Source organism: Schistocerca serialis, unplaced genomic scaffold (genome assembly GCF_023864345.2).
Source record: "Schistocerca serialis cubense isolate TAMUIC-IGC-003099 unplaced genomic scaffold, iqSchSeri2.2 HiC_scaffold_1352, whole genome shotgun sequence".
NCBI lineage: Eukaryota > Metazoa > Arthropoda > Insecta > Orthoptera > Acrididae > Schistocerca > Schistocerca serialis.
In genome coordinates, this window is record NW_026047572.1 from 2,010,078 (window position 1) to 2,028,747 (window position 18,670).

Here is an 18,670-nt window from a genome sequence, read left to right on the forward strand (position 1 = left end):
ACAGGTGGTGGCGTATCGCTTCTGCAGGACTGACCACAGTACGATTTAAAGGGAGGAAAGATTCAAAGAAGGGGGAGCAGCTGCCTGCAGTAACTATGACGCTCTTAAGGTAGCCAAATGCCTCGTCACTCGGCGAAATTTATTTGAAAACGCGAGGAAATCGTCGTTGAAGTAAATCAGACAACGGTAACATGCACAGGTGGTGGCGTATCGCTCTGCAGGACTGACCACAGTACGATTTAAAGGGAGGAAAGATTCAAAGAAGGGGGAGCAGCTGGCTGCAGTAACTATGACTCTCTTAAGGTAGCCAAATGCCTCGTCACTCGGCGATATTTATTTGAAAACTCGAGGAAATCGTCGTTGAAGTAAATCAGACAACGGTAACATGCACAGGTTGTGGCGTATCGCTCTGCAGGACTGACCACAGTACGATTTAAAGGGAGGAAAGATTCAAAGAAGGGGGAGCAGCTGCCTGCAGTAACTATGACGCTCTTAAGGTAGCCAAATGCCTCGTCACTCGGCGAAATTTATTTGAAAACGCGAGGAAATCGTCGTTGAAGTAAATCAGACAACGGTAACATGCACAGGTGGTGGCGTATCGCTCTGCAGGACTGACCACAGTACGATTTAAAGGGAGGAAAGATTCAAAGAAGGGGGAGCAGCTGGCTGCAGTAACTATGACTCTCTTAAGGTAGCCAAATGCCTCGTCACTCGGCGAGATTTATTTGAAAACTCGAGGAAATCGTCGTTGAAGTAAATCAGACAACGGTAACATGCACAGTTTGTGGCGTATCGCTCTGCAGGACTGACCACAGTACGATTTAAAGGGAGGAAAGATTCAAAGAAGGGGGAGCAGCTGCCTGCAGTAACTATGACGCTCTTAAGGTAGCCAAATGCCTCGTCACTCGGCGAAATTTATTTGAAAACGCGAGGAAATCGTCGTTGAAGTAAATCAGACAACGGTAACATGCACAGGTGGTGGCGTATCGCTCTGCAGGACTGACCACAGTACGATTTAAAGGGAGGAAAGATTCAAAGAAGGGGGAGCAGCTGCCTGCAGTAACTATGACGCTCTTAAGGTAGCCAAATGCCTCGTCACTCGGCGAAATTTATTTGAAAACGCGAGGAAATCGTAGTTGAAGTAAATCAGACAACGGTAACATGCACAGGTGGTGGCGTATCGCTCTGCAGGACTGACCACAGTACGATTTAAAGGGAGGAAAGATTCAAAGAAGGGGGAGCAGCTGGCTGCAGTAACTATGACTCTCTTAAGGTAGCCAAATGCCTCGTCACTCGGCGAGATTTATTTGAAAACTCGAGGAAATCGTCGTTGAAGTAAATCAGACAACGGTAACATGCACAGGTTGTGGCGTATCGCTCTGCAGGACTGACCACAGTACGATTTAAAGGGAGGAAAGATTCAAAGAAGGGGGAGCAGCTGGCTGCAGTGACTATGACTCTCTTAAGGTAGCCAAATGCCTCGTCACCCGGCGAAATTTATTTGAAAACGCGAGGAAATCGTCGTTGAAGTAAATCAGACAACGGTAACATGCACAGGTGGTGGCGTATCGCTCTGCAGGACTGACCACAGTACGATTTAAAGGGAGGAAAGATTCAAAGAAGGGGGAGCAGCTGGCTGCAGTAACTATGACTCTCTTAAGGTAGCCAAATGCCTCGTCACTCGGCGAAATTTATTTTAAAACTCGAGGAAATCGTTGTTAAAGTAACTCAGACAACGGTAACATGGACAGGTGGTGGCGTATTGCTTCTGCAGGACTGACCACAGTACGATTTAAAGGGAGGAAGGATTCAATGAAGGGGGAGTAGCTGGCTGCAGTAACTATGACGCTTATAAGGTAGCCAAATGCCTCGTCATCCGGCGAGGTACATTTGCTAACTCGAGAGACTCGTAGTGGGAGTAACAGAGACGACGTTAACGTGGACATATAGTGGCACATCGGTTCTGTAGGACAGCCATAGCAAGAATGATAGAGAGAATGGGCTTAGAAAAGTGGGAGCAGCAGGCAGGGGTACTATGACTCCCTTAAGGTAGCCAAATGCCTCGTCACCATGTAAATTTTTTTTTGAAAACTCGAGGATATTTTCGTTAAGGTAGCTCAGACAACGTTAAGGTTTACATGTAGTGGCATATTGCTCCTGCAGGACCGACCACAGTAATAATTAAAGAGTGGAAAGAAAGAAAGTTGGTCGAGCAGCTGGCAGCAGCAACTATGACTCTCTTAAGGCAGCCAAATGCCTCGTCACTCGGCGAAATTTATTTGAAAACTCGAGGAAATCGTCGTTGAAGTAACTCAGACAACGGTAACATGGACAGGTGGTGGCGTATCGCTTCTGCAGGACTGACCACAGTACGATTTAAAGGGAGGAAAGATTCAAAGAAGGGGGAGCAGCTGCCTGCAGTAACTATGACGCTCTTAAGGTAGCCAAATGCCTCGTCACTCGGCGAAATTTATTTGAAAACGCGAGGAAATCGTCGTTGAAGTAAATCAGACAACGGTAACATGCACAGGTGGTGGCGTATCGCTCTGCAGGACTGACCACAGTACGATTTAAAGGGAGGAAAGATTCAAAGAAGGGGGAGCAGCTGGCTGCAGTAACTATGACTCTCTTAAGGTAGCCAAATGCCTCGTCACTCGGCGAGATTTATTTGAAAACTCGAGGAAATCGTCGTTGAAGTAAATCAGACAACGGTAACATGCACAGGTTGTGGCGTATCGCTCTGCAGGACTGACCACAGTACGATTTAAAGGGAGGAAAGATTCAAAGAAGGGGGAGCAGCTGCCTGCAGTAACTATGACGCTCTTAAGGTAGCCAAATGCCTCGTCACTCGGCGAAATTTATTTGAAAACGCGAGGAAATCGTCGTTGAAGTAAATCAGACAACGGTAACATGCACAGGTGGTGGCGTATCGCTCTGCAGGACTGACCACAGTACGATTTAAAGGGAGGAAAGATTCAAAGAAGGGGGAGCAGCTGGCTGCAGTAACTATGACTCTCTTAAGGTAGCCAAATGCCTCGTCACTCGGCGAGATTTATTTGAAAACTCGAGGAAATCGTCGTTGAAGTAAATCAGACAACGGTAACATGCACAGGTTGTGGCGTATCGCTCTGCAGGACTGACCACAGTACGATTTAAAGGGAGGAAAGATTCAAAGAAGGGGGAGCAGCTGCCTGCAGTAACTATGACGCTCTTAAGGTAGCCAAATGCCTCGTCACTCGGCGAAATTTATTTGAAAACGCGAGGAAATCGTCGTTGAAGTAAATCAGACAACGGTAACATGCACAGGTGGTGGCGTATCGCTCTGCAGGACTGACCACAGTACGATTTAAAGGGAGGAAAGATTCAAAGAAGGGGGAGCAGCTGCCTGCAGTAACTATGATGCTCTTAAGGTAGCCAAATGCCTCGTCACTCGGCGAAATTTATTTGAAAACGCGAGGAAATCGTCGTTGAAGTAAATCAGACAACGGTAACATGCACAGGTGGTGGCGTATCGCTCTGCAGGACTAACCACAGTACGATTTAAAGGGAGGAAAGATTCAAAGAAGGGGGAGCAGCTGCCTGCAGTAACTATGACTCTCTTAAGGTAGCCAAATGCCTCGTCACTCGGCGAAATTTATTTTAAAACTCGAGGAAATCGTTGTTAAAGTAACTCAGACAACGGTAACATGGACAGGTGGTGGCGTATTGCTTCTGCAGGACTGACCACAGTACGATTTAAAGGGAGGAAGGATTCAATGAAGGGGGAGCAGCTGGCTGCAGTAACTATGACGCTTATAAGGTAGCCAAATGCCTCGTCATCCGGCGAGGTACATTTGCTAACTCGAGAGACTCGTAGTGGGAGTAACAGAGACGACGTTAACGTGGACATATAGTGGCACATCGGTTCTGTAGGACAGCCATAGCAAGAATGATAGAGAGAATGGGCTTAGAAAAGTGGGAGCAGCAGGCAGGGGTACTATGACTCCCTTAAGGTAGCCAAATGCCTCGTCACCATGTAAATTTTTTTTTGAAAACTCGAGGATATTTTCGTTAAGGTAGCTCAGACAACGTTAAGGTTTACATGTAGTGGCATATTGCTCCTGCAGGACTGACCACAGTAATAATTAAAGAGTGGAAAGAAAGAAAGTTGGTCGAGCAGCTGGCAGCAGCAACTATGACTCTCTTAAGGCAGCCAAATGCCTCGTCACTCGGCGAAATTTATTTGAAAACTCGAGGAAATCGTCGTTGAAGTAACTCAGACAACGGTAACATGGACAGGTGGTGGCGTATCGCTTCTGCAGGACTGACCACAGTACGATTTAAAGGGAGGAAAGATTCAAAGAAGGGGGAGCAGCTGCCTGCAGTAACTATGACGCTCTTAAGGTAGCCAAATGCCTCGTCACTCGGCGAAATTTATTTGAAAACGCGAGGAAATCGTCGTTGAAGTAAATCAGACAACGGTAACATGCACAGGTGGTGGCGTATCGCTCTGCAGGACTGACCACAGTACGATTTAAAGGGAGGAAAGATTCAAAGAAGGGGGAGCAGCTGGCTGCAGTAACTATGACTCTCTTAAGGTAGCCAAATGCCTCGTCACTCGGCGAGATTTATTTGAAAAGTCGAGGAAATCGTCGTTGAAGTAAATCAGACAACGGTAACATGCACAGGTTGTGGCGTATCGCTCTGCAGGACTGACCACAGTACGATTTAAAGGGAGGAAAGATTCAAAGAAGGGGGAGCAGCTGCCTGCAGTAACTATGACGCTCTTAAGGTAGCCAAATGCCTCGTCACTCGGCGAAATTTATTTGAAAACGCGAGGAAATCGTCGTTGAAGTAAATCAGACAACGGTAACATGCACAGGTGGTGGCGTATCGCTCTGCAGGACTGACCACAGTACGATTTAAAGGGAGGAAAGATTCAAAGAAGGGGGAGCAGCTGGCTGCAGTAACTATGACTCTCTTAAGGTAGCCAAATGCCTCGTCACTCGGCGAGATTTATTTGAAAACTCGAGGAAATCGTCGTTGAAGTAAATCAGACAACGGTAACATGCACAGGTTGTGGCGTATCGCTCTGCAGGACTGACCACAGTACGATTTAAAGGGAGGAAAGATTCAAAGAAGGGGGAGCAGCTGCCTGCAGTAACTATGACGCTCTTAAGGTAGCCAAATGCCTCGTCACTCGGCGAAATTTATTTGAAAACGCGAGGAAATCGTCGTTGAAGTAAATCAGACAACGGTAACATGCACAGGTGGTGGCGTATCGCTCTGCAGGACTGACCACAGTACGATTTAAAAGGAGGAAAGATTCAAAGAAGGGGGAGCAGCTGCCTGCAGTAACTATGACGCTCTTAAGGTAGCCAAATGCCTCGTCACTCGGCGAAATTTATTTGAAAACGCGAGGAAATCGTCGTTGAAGTAAATCAGACAACGGTAACATGCACAGGTGGTGGCGTATCGCTCTGCAGGACTAACCACAGTACGATTTAAAGGGAGGAAAGATTCAAAGAAGGGGGAGCAGCTGGCTGCAGTAACTATGACTCTCTTAAGGTAGCCAAATGCCTCGTCACTCGGCGAGATTTATTTGAAAACTCGAGGAAATCGGCGTTGAAGTAAATCAGACAACGGTAACATGCACAGGTTGTGGCGTATCGCTCTGCAGGACTGACCACAGTACGATTTAAAGGGAGGAAAGATTCAAAGAAGGGGGAGCAGCTGGCTGCAGTGACTATGACTCTCTTAAGGTAGCCAAATGCCTCGTCACCCGGCGAAATTTATTTGAAAACTCGAGGAAATCGTTGTTGTGGTAACTCAGACAACGGTAACATGGACAGGTGGTGGCGTATCGCTTCTGCAGGACTGACCACAGTACGATTTAAAGGGAGGAAAGATTCAAAGAAGGGGGAGCAGCTGCCTGCAGTAACTATGACTCTCTTAAGGTAGCCAAATGCCTCGTCACCCGGCGAAATTTATTTGAAAACTCGAGGAAATCGTCGTTGAAGTAAATCAGACAACGGTAACATGCACAGGTGGTGGCGTATCGCTCTGCAGGACTGACCACAGTACGATTTAAAGGGAGGAAAGATTCAAAGAAGGGGGAGCAGCTGCCTGCAGTAACTATGACGCTCTTAAGGTAGCCAAATGCCTCGTCACTCGGCGAAATTTATTTGAAAACGCGAGGAAATCGTCGTTGAAGTAAATCAGACAACGGTAACATGCACAGGTAGTGGCGTATCGCTCTGCAGGACTGACCACAGTACGATTTAAAGGGAGGAAAGATTCAAAGAAGGGGGAGCAGCTGGCTGCAGTAACTATGACTCTCTTAAGGTAGCCAAATGCCTCGTCACTCGGCGAGATTTATTTGAAAACTCGAGGAAATCGTCGTTGAAGTAAATCAGACAACGGTAACATGCACAGGTTGTGGCGTATCGCTCTGCAGGACTGACCACAGTACGATTTAAAGGGAGGAAAGATTCAAAGAAGGGGGAGCAGCTGGCTGCAGTGACTATGACTCTCTTAAGGTAGCCAAATGCCTCGTCACCCGGCGAAATTTATTTGAAAACTCGAGGAAATCGTTGTTGTGGTAACTCAGACAACGGTAACATGGACAGGTGGTGGCGTATCGCTTCTGCAGGACTGACCACAGTACGATTTAAAGGGAGGAAAGATTCAAAGAAGGGGGAGCAGCTGCCTGCAGTAACTATGACTCTCTTAAGGTAGCCAAATGCCTCGTCACTCGGCGAAATTTATTTTAAAACTCGAGGAAATCGTTGTTAATGTAACTCAGACAACGGTAACATGGACAGGTGGTGGCGTATTGCTTCTGCAGGACTGACCACAGTACGATTTAAAGGGAGGAAGGATTCAATGAAGGGGGAGCAGCTGGCTGCAGTAACTTTGACGCTTATAAGGTAGCCAAATGCCTCGTCATCCGGCGAGGTACATTTGCTAACTCGAGAGACTCGTAGTGGGAGTAACAGAGACGACGTTAACGTGGACATATAGTGGCACATCGGTTCTGTAGGACAGCCATAGCAAGAATGATAGAGAGAATGGGCTTAGAAAAGTGGGAGCAGCAGGCAGGGGTACTATGACTCCCTTAAGGTAGCCAAATGCCTCGTCACCATGTAAATTTTTTTTTGAAAACTCGAGGATATTTTCGTTAAGGTAGCTCAGACAACGTTAAGGTTTACATGTAGTGGCATATTGCTCCTGCAGGACTGACCACAGTAATAATTAAAGAGTGGAAAGAAAGAAAGTTGGTCGAGCAGCTGGCAGCAGCAACTATGACTCTCTTAAGGCAGCCAAATGCCTCGTCACTCGGCGAAATTTATTTGAAAACTCGAGGAAATCGTCGTTGAAGTAACTCAGACAACGGTAACATGGACAGGTGGTGGCGTATCGCTTCTGCAGGACTGACCACAGTACGATTTAAAGGGAGGAAAGATTCAAAGAAGGGGGAGCAGCTGCCTGCAGTAACTATGACGCTCTTAAGGTAGCCAAATGCCTCGTCACTCGGCGAAATTTATTTGAAAACGCGAGGAAATCGTCGTTGAAGTAAATCAGACAACGGTAACATGCACAGGTGGTGGCGTATCGCTCTGCAGGACTGACCACAGTACGATTTAAAGGGAGGAAAGATTCAAAGAAGGGGGAGCAGCTGGCTGCAGTAACTATGACTCTCTTAAGGTAGCCAAATGCCTCGTCACTCGGCGAGATTTATTTGAAAACTCGAGGAAATCGTCGTTGAAGTAAATCAGACAACGGTAACATGCACAGGTTGTGGCGTATCGCTCTGCAGGACTGACCACAGTACGATTTAAAGGGAGGAAAGATTCAAAGAAGGGGGAGCAGCTGCCTGCAGTAACTATGACGCTCTTAAGGTAGCCAAATGCCTCGTCACTCGGCGAAATTTATTTGAAAACGCGAGGAAATCGTCGTTGAAGTAAATCAGACAACGGTAACATGCACAGGTGGTGGCGTATCGCTCTGCAGGACTGACCACAGTACGATTTAAAGGGAGGAAAGATTCAAAGAAGGGGGAGCAGCTGCCTGCAGTAACTATGACGCTCTTAAGGTAGCCAAATGCCTCGTCACTCGGCGAAATTTATTTGAGAACGCGAGGAAATCGTCGTTGAAGTAAATCAGACAACGGTAACATGCACAGGTGGTGGCGTATCGTCTGCAGGACTAACCACAGTACGATTTAAAGGGAGGAAAGATTCAAAGAAGGGGGAGCAGCTGGCTGCAGTAACTATGACTCTCTTAAGGTAGCCAAATGCCTCGTCACTCGGCGAGATTTATTTGAAAACTCGAGGAAATCGGCGTTGAAGTAAATCAGACAACGGTAACATGCACAGGTTGTGGCGTATCGCTCTGCAGGACTGACCACAGTACGATTTAAAGGGAGGAAAGATTCGAAGAAGGGGGAGCAGCTGGCTGCAGTGACTATGACTCTCTTAAGGTAGCCAAATGCCTCGTCACCCGGCGAAATTTATTTGAAAACTCGAGGAAATCGTTGTTGTGGTAACTCAGACAACGGTAACATGGACAGGTGGTGGCGTATCGCTTCTGCAGGACTGACCACAGTACGATTTAAAGGGAGGAAAGATTCAAAGAAGGGGGAGCAGCTGCCTGCAGTAACTATGACTCTCTTAAGGTAGCCAAATGCCTCGTCACCCGGCGAAATTTATTTGAAAACGCGAGGAAATCGTCGTTGAAGTAAATCAGACAACGGTAACATGCACAGGTGGTGGCGTATCGCTCTGCAGGACTGACCACAGTACGATTTAAAGGGAGGAAAGATTCAAAGAAGGGGGAGCAGCTGCCTGCAGTAACTATGACGCTCTTAAGGTAGCCAAATGCCTCGTCACTCGGCGAAATTTATTTGAAAACGCGAGGAAATCGTCGTTGAAGTAAATCAGACAACGGTAACATGCACAGGTGGTGGCGTATCGCTCTGCAGGACTGACCACAGTACGATTTAAAGGGAGGAAAGATTCAAAGAAGGGGGAGCAGCTGGCTGCAGTAACTATGACTCTCTTAAGGTAGCCAAATGCCTCGTCACTCGGCGAGATTTATTTGAAAACTCGAGGAAATCGTCGTTGAAGTAAATCAGACAACGGTAACATGCACAGGTTGTGGCGTATCGCTCTGCAGGACTGACCACAGTACGATTTAAAGGGAGGAAAGATTCAAAGAAGGGGGAGCAGCTGGCTGCAGTGACTATGACTCTCTTAAGGTAGCCAAATGCCTCGTCACTCGGCGAAATTTATTTGAAAACTCGAGGAAATCGTTGTTGTGGTAACTCAGACAACGGTAACATGGACAGGTGGTGGCGTATCGCTTCTGCAGGACTGACCACAGTACGATTTAAAGGGAGGAAAGATTCAAAGAAGGGGGAGCAGCTGCCTGCAGTAACTATGACTCTCTTAAGGTAGCCAAATGCCTCGTCACTCGGCGAAATTTATTTTAAAACTCGAGGAAATCGTTGTTAAAGTAACTCAGACAACGGTAACATGGACAGGTGGTGGCGTATTGCTTCTGCAGGACTGACCACAGTACGATTTAAAGGGAGGAAGGATTCAATGAAGGGGGAGCAGCTGGCTGCAGTAACTATGACGCTTATAAGGTAGCCAAATGCCTCTTCATCCGGCGAGGTACATTTGCTAACTCGAGAGACTCGTAGTGGGAGTAACAGAGACGACGTTAACGTGGACATATAGTGGCACATCGGTTCTGTAGGACAGCCATAGCAAGAATGATAGAGAGAATGGGCTTAGAAAAGTGGGAGCAGCAGGCAGGGGTACTATGACTCCCTTAAGGTAGCCAAATGCCTCGTCACCATGTAAATTTTTTTTTGAAAACTCGAGGATATTTTCGTTAAGGTAGCTCAGACAACGTTAAGGTTTACATGTAGTGGCATATTGCTCCTGCAGGACTGACCACAGTAATAATTAAGAGTGGAAAGAAAGAAAGTTGGTCGAGCAGCTGGCAGCAGCAACTATGACTCTCTTAAGGCAGCCAAATGCCTCGTCACTCGGCGAAATTTATTTGAAAACTCGAGGAAATCGTCGTTGAAGTAACTCAGACAACGGTAACATGGACAGGTGGTGGCGTATCGCTTCTGCAGGACTGACCACAGTACGATTTAAAGGGAGGAAAGATTCAAAGAAGGGGGAGCAGCTGGCTGCAGTAACTATGACTCTCTTAAGGTAGCCAAATGCCTCGTCACTCGGCGAGATTTATTTGAAAACTCGAGGAAATCGTCGTTGGAGTAAATCAGACAACGGTAACATGCACAGGTTGTGGCGTATCGCTCTGCAGGACTGACCACAGTACGATTTAAAGGGAGGAAAGATTCAAAGAAGGGGGAGCAGCTGCCTGCAGTAACTATGACGCTCTTAAGGTAGCCAAATGCCTCGTCACTCGGCGAAATTTATTTGAAAACGCGAGGAAATCGTCGTTGAAGTAAATCAGACAACGGTAACATGCACAGGTGGTGGCGTATCGCTCTGCAGGACTGACCACAGTACGATTTAAAGGGAGGAAAGATTCAAAGAAGGGGGAGCAGCTGCCTGCAGTAACTATGACGCTCTTAAGGTAGCCAAATGCCTCGTCACTCGGCGAAATTTATTTGAAAACGCGAGGAAATCGTCGTTGAAGTAAATCAGACAACGGTAACATGCACAGGTGGTGGCGTATCGCTCTGCAGGACTAACCACAGTACGATTTAAAGGGAGGAAAGATTCAAAGAAGGGGGAGCAGCTGGCTGCAGTAACTATGACTCTCTTAAGGTAGCCAAATGCCTCGTCACTCGGCGAGATTTATTTGAAAACTCGAGGAAATCGGCGTTGAAGTAAATCAGACAACGGTAACATGCACAGGTTGTGGCGTATCGCTCTGCAGGACTGACCACAGTACGATTTAAAGGGAGGAAAGATTCAAAGAAGGGGGAGCAGCTGGCTGCAGTGACTATGACTCTCTTAAGGTAGCCAAATGCCTCGTCACCCGGCGAAATTTATTTGAAAACTCGAGGAAATCGTTGTTGTGGTAACTCAGACAACGGTAACATGGACAGGTGGTGGCGTATCGCTTCTGCAGGACTGACCACAGTACGATTTAAAGGGAGGAAAGATTCAAAGAAGGGGGAGCAGCTGCCTGCAGTAACTATGACTCTCTTAAGGTAGCCAAATGCCTCGTCACTCGGCGAAATTTATTTGAAAACGCGAGGAAATCGTCGTTGAAGTAAATCAGACAACGGTAACATGCACAGGTGGTGGCGTATCGCTCTGCAGGACTGACCACAGTACGATTTAAAGGGAGGAAAGATTCAAAGAAGGGGGAGCAGCTGCCTGCAGTAACTATGACGCTCTTAAGGTAGCCAAATGCCTCGTCACTCGGCGAAATTTATTTGAAAACGCGAGGAAATCGTCGTTGAAGTAAATCAGACAACGGTAACATGCACAGGTTGTGGCGTATCGCTCTGCAGGACTGACCACAGTACGATTTAAAGGGAGGAAAGATTCAAAGAAGGGGGAGCAGCTGCCTGCAGTAACTATGACGCTCTTAAGGTAGCCAAATGCCTCGTCACTCGGCGAAATTTATTTGAAAACGCGAGGAAATCGTCGTTGAAGTAAATCAGACAACGGTAACATGCACAGGTGGTGGCGTATCGCTCTGCAGGACTGTCCACAACACGATTTAAAGGGAGGAAAGATTCAAAGAAGGGGGAGCAGCTGGCTGCAGTAACTATGACTCTCTTAAGGTAGCCAAATGCCTCGTCACTCGGCGAGATTTATTTGAAAACTCGAGGAAATCGTCGTTGAAGTAAATCAGACAACGGTAACATGCACAGGTTGTGGCGTATCGCTCTGCAGGACTGACCACAGTACGATTTAAAGGGAGGAAAGATTCAAAGAAGGGGGAGCAGCTGCCTGCAGTAACTATGACGCTCTTAAGGTAGCCAAATGCCTCGTCACTCGGCGAAATTTATTTGAAAACGCGAGGAAATCGTCGTTGAAGTAAATCAGACAACGGTAACATGCACAGGTGGTGGCGTATCGCTCTGCAGGACTGACCACAGTACGATTTAAAAGGAGGAAAGATTCAAAGAAGGGGGAGCAGCTGCCTGCAGTAACTATGACGCTCTTAAGGTAGCCAAATGCCTCGTCACTCGGCGAAATTTATTTGAAAACGCGAGGAAATCGTCGTTGAAGTAAATCAGACAACGGTAACATGCACAGGTGGTGGCGTATCGCTCTGCAGGACTGACCACAGTACGATTTAAAGGGAGGAAAGATTCAAAGAAGGGGGAGCAGCTGGCTGCAGTAACTATGACTCTCTTAAGGTAGCCAAATGCCTCGTCACTCGGCGAGATTTATTTGAAAACTCGAGGAAATCGTCGTTGAAGTAAATCAGACAACGGTAACATGCACAGGTTGTGGCGTATCGCTCTGCAGGACTGACCACAGTACGATTTAAAGGGAGGAAAGATTCAAAGAAGGGGGAGCAGCAGCCTGCAGTAACTATGACGCTCTTAAGGTAGCCAAATGCCTCGTCACTCGTCGAAATTTATTTGAAAACGCGAGGAAATCGTCGTTGAAGTAAATCAGACAACGGTAACATGCACAGGTGGTGGCGTATCGCTCTGCAGGACTGACCACAGTACTATTTAAAGGGAGGAAAGATTCAAAGAAGGGGGAGCAGCTGGCTGCAGTAACTATGACGCTCTTAAGGTAGCCAAATGCCTCGTCACTCGGCGAAATTTATTTGAAAACGCGAGGAAATCGTCGTTGAAGTAAATCAGACAACGGTAACATGCACAGGTGGTGGCGTATCGCTCTGCAGGACTGACCACAGTACGATTTAAAGGGAGGAAAGATTCAAAGAAGGGGGAGCAGCTGGCTGCAGTAACTATGACTCTCTTAAGGTAGCCAAATGCCTCGTCACTCGGCGAGATTTATTTGAAAACTCGAGGAAATCGTCGTTGAAGTAAATCAGACAACGGTAACATGCACAGGTTGTGGCGTATCGCTCTGCAGGACTGACCACAGTACGATTTAAAGGGAGGAAAGATTCAAAGAAGGGGGAGCAGCTGCCTGCAGTAACTATGACTCTCTTAAGGTAGCCAAATGCCTCGTCACTCGGCGAAATTTATTTTAAAACTCGAGGAAATCGTTGTTAAAGTAACTCAGACAACGGTAACATGGACAGGTGGTGGCGTATTGCTTCTGCAGGACTGACCACAGTACGATTTAAAGGGAGGAAAGATTCAAAGAAGGGGGAGCAGCTGCCTGCAGTAACTATGACTCTCTTAAGGTAGCCAAATGCCTCGTCACTCGGCGAAATTTATTTGAAAACGCGAGGAAATCGTCGTTGAAGTAAATCAGACAACGGTAACATGCACAGGTGGTGGCGTATCGCTCTGCAGGACTGACCACAGTACGATTTAAAGGGAGGAAAGATTCAAAGAAGGGGGAGCAGCTGCCTGCAGTAACTATGACGCTCTTAAGGTAGCCAAATGCCTCGTCACTCGGCGAAATTTATTTGAAAACGCGAGGAAATCGTCGTTGAAGTAAATCAGACAACGGTAACATGCACAGGTGGTGGCGTATCGCTCTGCAGGACTGACCACAGTACGATTTAAAGGGAGGAAAGAATCAAAGAAGGGGGAGCAGCTGGCTGCAGTAACTATGACTCTCTTAAGGTAGCCAAATGCCTCGTCACTCGGCGAGATTTATTTGAAAACTCGAGGAAATCGTCGTTGAAGTAAATCAGACAACGGTAACATGCACAGGTTGTGGCGTATCGCTCTGCAGGACTGACCACAGTACGATTTAAAGGGAGGAAAGATTCAAAGAAGGGGGAGCAGCTGGCTGCAGTGTCTATGACTCTCTTAAGGTAGCCAAATGCCTCGTCACCCGGCGAAATTTATTTGAAAACTCGAGGAAATCGTTGTTGTGGTAACTCAGACAACGGTAACATGGACAGGTGGTGGCGTATCGCTTCTGCAGGACTGACCACAGTACGATTTAAAGGGAGGAAAGATTCAAAGAAGGGGGAGCAGCTGCCTGCAGTAACTATGACTCTCTTAAGGTAGCCAAATGCCTCGTCACTCGGCGAAATTTATTTTAAAACTCGAGGAAATCGTTGTTAAAGTAACTCAGACAACGGTAACATGGACAGGTGGTGGCGTATTGCTTCTGCAGGACTGACCACAGTACGATTTAAAGGGAGGAAGGATTCAAAGAAGGGGGAGCAGCTGGCTGCAGTAACTATGACGCTTATAAGGTAGCCAAATGCCTCGTCATCCGGCGAGGTACATTTGCTAACTCGAGAGACTCGTAGTGGGAGTAACAGAGACGACGTTAACGTGGACATATAGTGGCACATCGGTTCTGTAGGACAGCCATAGCAAGAATGATAGAGAGAATGGGCTTAGAAAAGTGGGAGCAGCAGGCAGGGGTACTATGACTCCCTTAAGGTAGCCAAATGCCTCGTCACCATGTAAATTTTTTTTTGAAAACTCGAGGATATTTTCGTTAAGGTAGCTCAGACAACGTTAAGGTTTACATGTAGTGGCATATTGCTCCTGCAGGACTGACCACAGTAATAATTAAAGAGTGGAAAGAAAGAAAGTTGGTCGAGCAGCTGGCAGCAGCAACTATGACTCTCTTAAGGCAGCCAAATGCCTCGTCACTCGGCGAAATTTATTTGAAAACTCGAGGAAATCGTCGTTGAAGTAACTCAGACAACGGTAACATGGACAGGTGGTGGCGTATCGCTTCTGCAGGACTGACCACAGTACGATTTAAAGGGAGGAAAGATTCAAAGAAGGGGGAGCAGCTGCCTGCAGTAACTATGACGCTCTTAAGGTAGCCAAATGCCTCGTCACTCGGCGAAATTTATTTGAAAACGCGAGGAAATCGTCGTTGAAGTAAATCAGACAATGGTAACATGCACAGGTGGTGGCGTATCGCTCTGCAGGACTGACCACAGTACGATTTAAAGGGAGGAAAGATTCAAAGAAGGGGGAGCAGCTGGCTGCAGTAACTATGACTCTCTTAAGGTAGCCAAATGCCTCGTCACTCGGCGAGATTTATTTGAAAACTCGAGGAAATCGTCGTTGAAGTAAATCAGACAACGGTAACATGCACAGGTTGTGGCGTATCGCTCTGCAGGACTGACCACAGTACGATTTAAAGGGAGGAAAGATTCAAAGAAGGGGGAGCAGCTGCCTGCAGTAACTATGACGCTCTTAAGGTAGCCAAATGCCTCGTCACTCGGCGAAATTTATTTGAAAACGTGAGGAAATCGTCGTTGAAGTAAATCAGACAACGGTAACATGCACAGGTGGTGGCGTATCGCTCTGCAGGACTGACCACAGTACGATTTAAAGGGAGGAAAGATTCAAAGAAGGGGGAGCAGCTGGCTGCAGTAACTATGACTCTCTTAAGGTAGCCAAATGCCTCGTCACTCGGCGAGATTTATTTGAAAACTCGAGGAAATCGTCGTTGAAGTAAATCAGACAACGGTAACATGCACAGGTTGTGGCGTATCGCTCTGCAGGACTGACCACAGTACGATTTAAAGGGAGGAAAGATTCAAAGAAGGGGGAGCAGCTGCCTGCAGTAACTATGACGCTCTTAAGGTAGCCAAATGCCTCGTCACTCGGCGAAATTTATTTGAAAACGCGAGGAAATCGTCGTTGAAGTAAATCAGACAACGGTAACATGCACAGGTGGTGGCGTATCGCTCTGCAGGACTGACCACAGTACGATTTAAAGGGAGGAAAGATTCAAAGAAGGGGGAGCAGCTGCCTGCAGTAACTATGACGCTCTTAAGGTAGCCAAATGCCTCGTCACTCGGCGAAATTTATTTGAAAACGCGAGGAAATCGTCGTTGAAGTAAATCAGACAACGGTAACATGCACAGGTGGTGGCGTATCGCTCTGCAGGACTGACCACAGTACGATTTAAAGGGAGGAAAGATTCAAAGAAGGGGGAGCAGCTGCCTGCAGTAACTATGACGCTCTTAAGGTAGCCAAATGCCTCGTCACTCGGCGAAATTTATTTGAAAACGCGAGGAAATCGTCGTTGAAGTAAATCAGACAACGGTAACATGCACAGGTGGTGGCGTATCGCTCTGCAGGACTGACCACAGTACGATTTAAAGGGAGGAAAGATTCAAAGAAGGGGGAGCAGCTGGCTGCAGTAACTATGACTCTCTTAAGGTAGCCAAATGCCTCGTCACTCGGCGAGATTTATTTGAAAACTCGAGGAAATCGTCGTTGAAGTAAATCAGACAACGGTAACATGCACAGGTTGTGGCGTATCGCTCTGCAGGACTGACCACAGTACGATTTAAAGGGAGGAAAGATTCAAAGAAGGGGGAGCAGCTGGCTGCAGTGACTATGACTCTCTTAAGGTAGCCAAATGCCTCGTCACCCGGCGAAATTTATTTGAAAACTCGAGGAAATCGTTGTTGTGGTAACTCAGACAACGGTAACATGGACAGGTGGTGGCGTATCGCTTCTGCAGGACTGACCACAGTACGATTTAAAGGGAGGAAAGATTCAAAGAAGGGGGAGCAGCTGCCTGCAGTAACTATGACTCTCTTAAGGTAGCCAAATGCCTCGTCACTCGGCGAAATTTATTTTAAAACTCGAGGAAATCGTTGTTAAAGTAACTCAGACAACGGTAACATGGACAGGTGGTGGCGTATTGCTTCTGCAGGACTGACCACAGTACGATTTAAAGGGAGGAAGGATTCAAAGAAGGGGGAGCAGCTGGCTGCAGTAACTATGACGCTTATAAGGTAGCCAAATGCCTCGTCATCCGGCGAGGTACATTTGCTAACTCGAGAGACTCGTAGTGGGAGTAACAGAGACGACGTTAACGTGGACATATAGTGGCACATCGGTTCTGTAGGACAGCCATAGCAAGAATGATAGAGAGAATGGGCTTAGAAAAGTGGGAGCAGCAGGCAGGGGTACTATGACTCCCTTAAGGTAGCCAAATGCCTCGTCACCATGTAAATTTTTTTTTGAAAACTCGAGGATATTTTCGTTAAGGTAGCTCAGACAACGTTAAGGTTTACATGTAGTGGCATATTGCTCCTGCAGGACTGACCACAGTAATAATTAAAGAGTGGAAAGAAAGAAAGTTGGTCGAGCAGCTGGCAGCAGCAACTATGACTCTCTTAAGGCAGCCAAATGCCTCGTCACTCGGCGAAATTTATTTGAAAACTCGAGGAAATCGTCGTTGAAGTAACTCAGACAACGGTAACATGGACAGGTGGTGGCGTATCGCTTCTGCAGGACTGACCACAGTACGATTTAAAGGGAGGAAAGATTCAAAGAAGGGGGAGCAGCTGCCTGCAGTAACTATGACGCTCTTAAGGTAGCCAAATGCCTCGTCACTCGGCGAAATTTATTTGAAAACGCGAGGAAATCGTCGTTGAAGTAAATCAGACAATGGTAACATGCACAGGTGGTGGCGTATCGCTCTGCAGGACTGACCACAGTACGATTTAAAGGGAGGAAAGATTCAAAGAAGGGGGAGCAGCTGGCTGCAGTAACTATGACTCTCTTAAGGTAGCCAAATGCCTCGTCACTCGGCGAGATTTATTTGAAAACTCGAGGAAATCGTCGTTGAAGTAAATCAGACAACGGTAACATGCACAGGTTGTGGCGTATCGCTCTGCAGGACTGACCACAGTACGATTTAAAGGGAGGAAAGATTCAAAGAAGGGGGAGCAGCTGCCTGCAGTAACTATGACGCTCTTAAGGTAGCCAAATGCCTCGTCACTCGGCGAAATTTATTTGAAAACGCGAGGAAATCGTCGTTGAAGTAAATCAGACAACGGTAACATGCACAGGTGGTGGCGTATCGCTCTGCAGGACTGACCACAGTACGATTTAAAGGGAGGAAAGATTCAAAGAAGGGGGAGCAGCTGGCTGCAGTAACTATGACTCTCTTAAGGTAGCCAAATGCCTCGTCACTCGGCGAGATTTATTTGAAAACTCGAGGAAATCGTCGTTGAAGTAAATCAGACAACGGTAACATGCACAGGTTGTGGCGTATCGCTCTGCAGGACTGACCACAGTACGATTTAAAGGGAGGAAAGATTCAAAGAAGGGGGAGCAGCTGCCTGCAGTAACTATGACGCTCTTAAGGTAGCCAAATGCCTCGTCACTCGGCGAAATTTATTTGAAAACGCGAGGAAATCGTCGTTGAAGTAAATCAGACAACGGTAACATGCACAGGTGGTGGCGTATCGCTCTGCAGGACTGACCACAGTACGATTTAAAGGGAGGAAAGATTCAAAGAAGGGGGAGCAGCTGCCTGCAGTAACTATGACGCTCTTAAGGTAGCCAAATGCCTCGTCACTCGGCGAAATTTATTTGAAAACGCGAGGAAATCGTCGTTGAAGTAAATCAGACAACGGTAACATGCACAGGTGGTGGCGTATCGCTCTGCAGGACTAACCACAGTACGATTTAAAGGGAGGAAAGATTCAAAGAAGGGGGAGCAGCTGGCTGCAGTAACTATGACTCTCTTAAGGTAGCCAAATGCTTCGTCACTCGGCGAGATTTATTTGAAAACTCGAGGAAATCGGCGTTGAAGTAAATCAGACAACGGTAACATGCACAGGTTGTGGTGTATCGCTC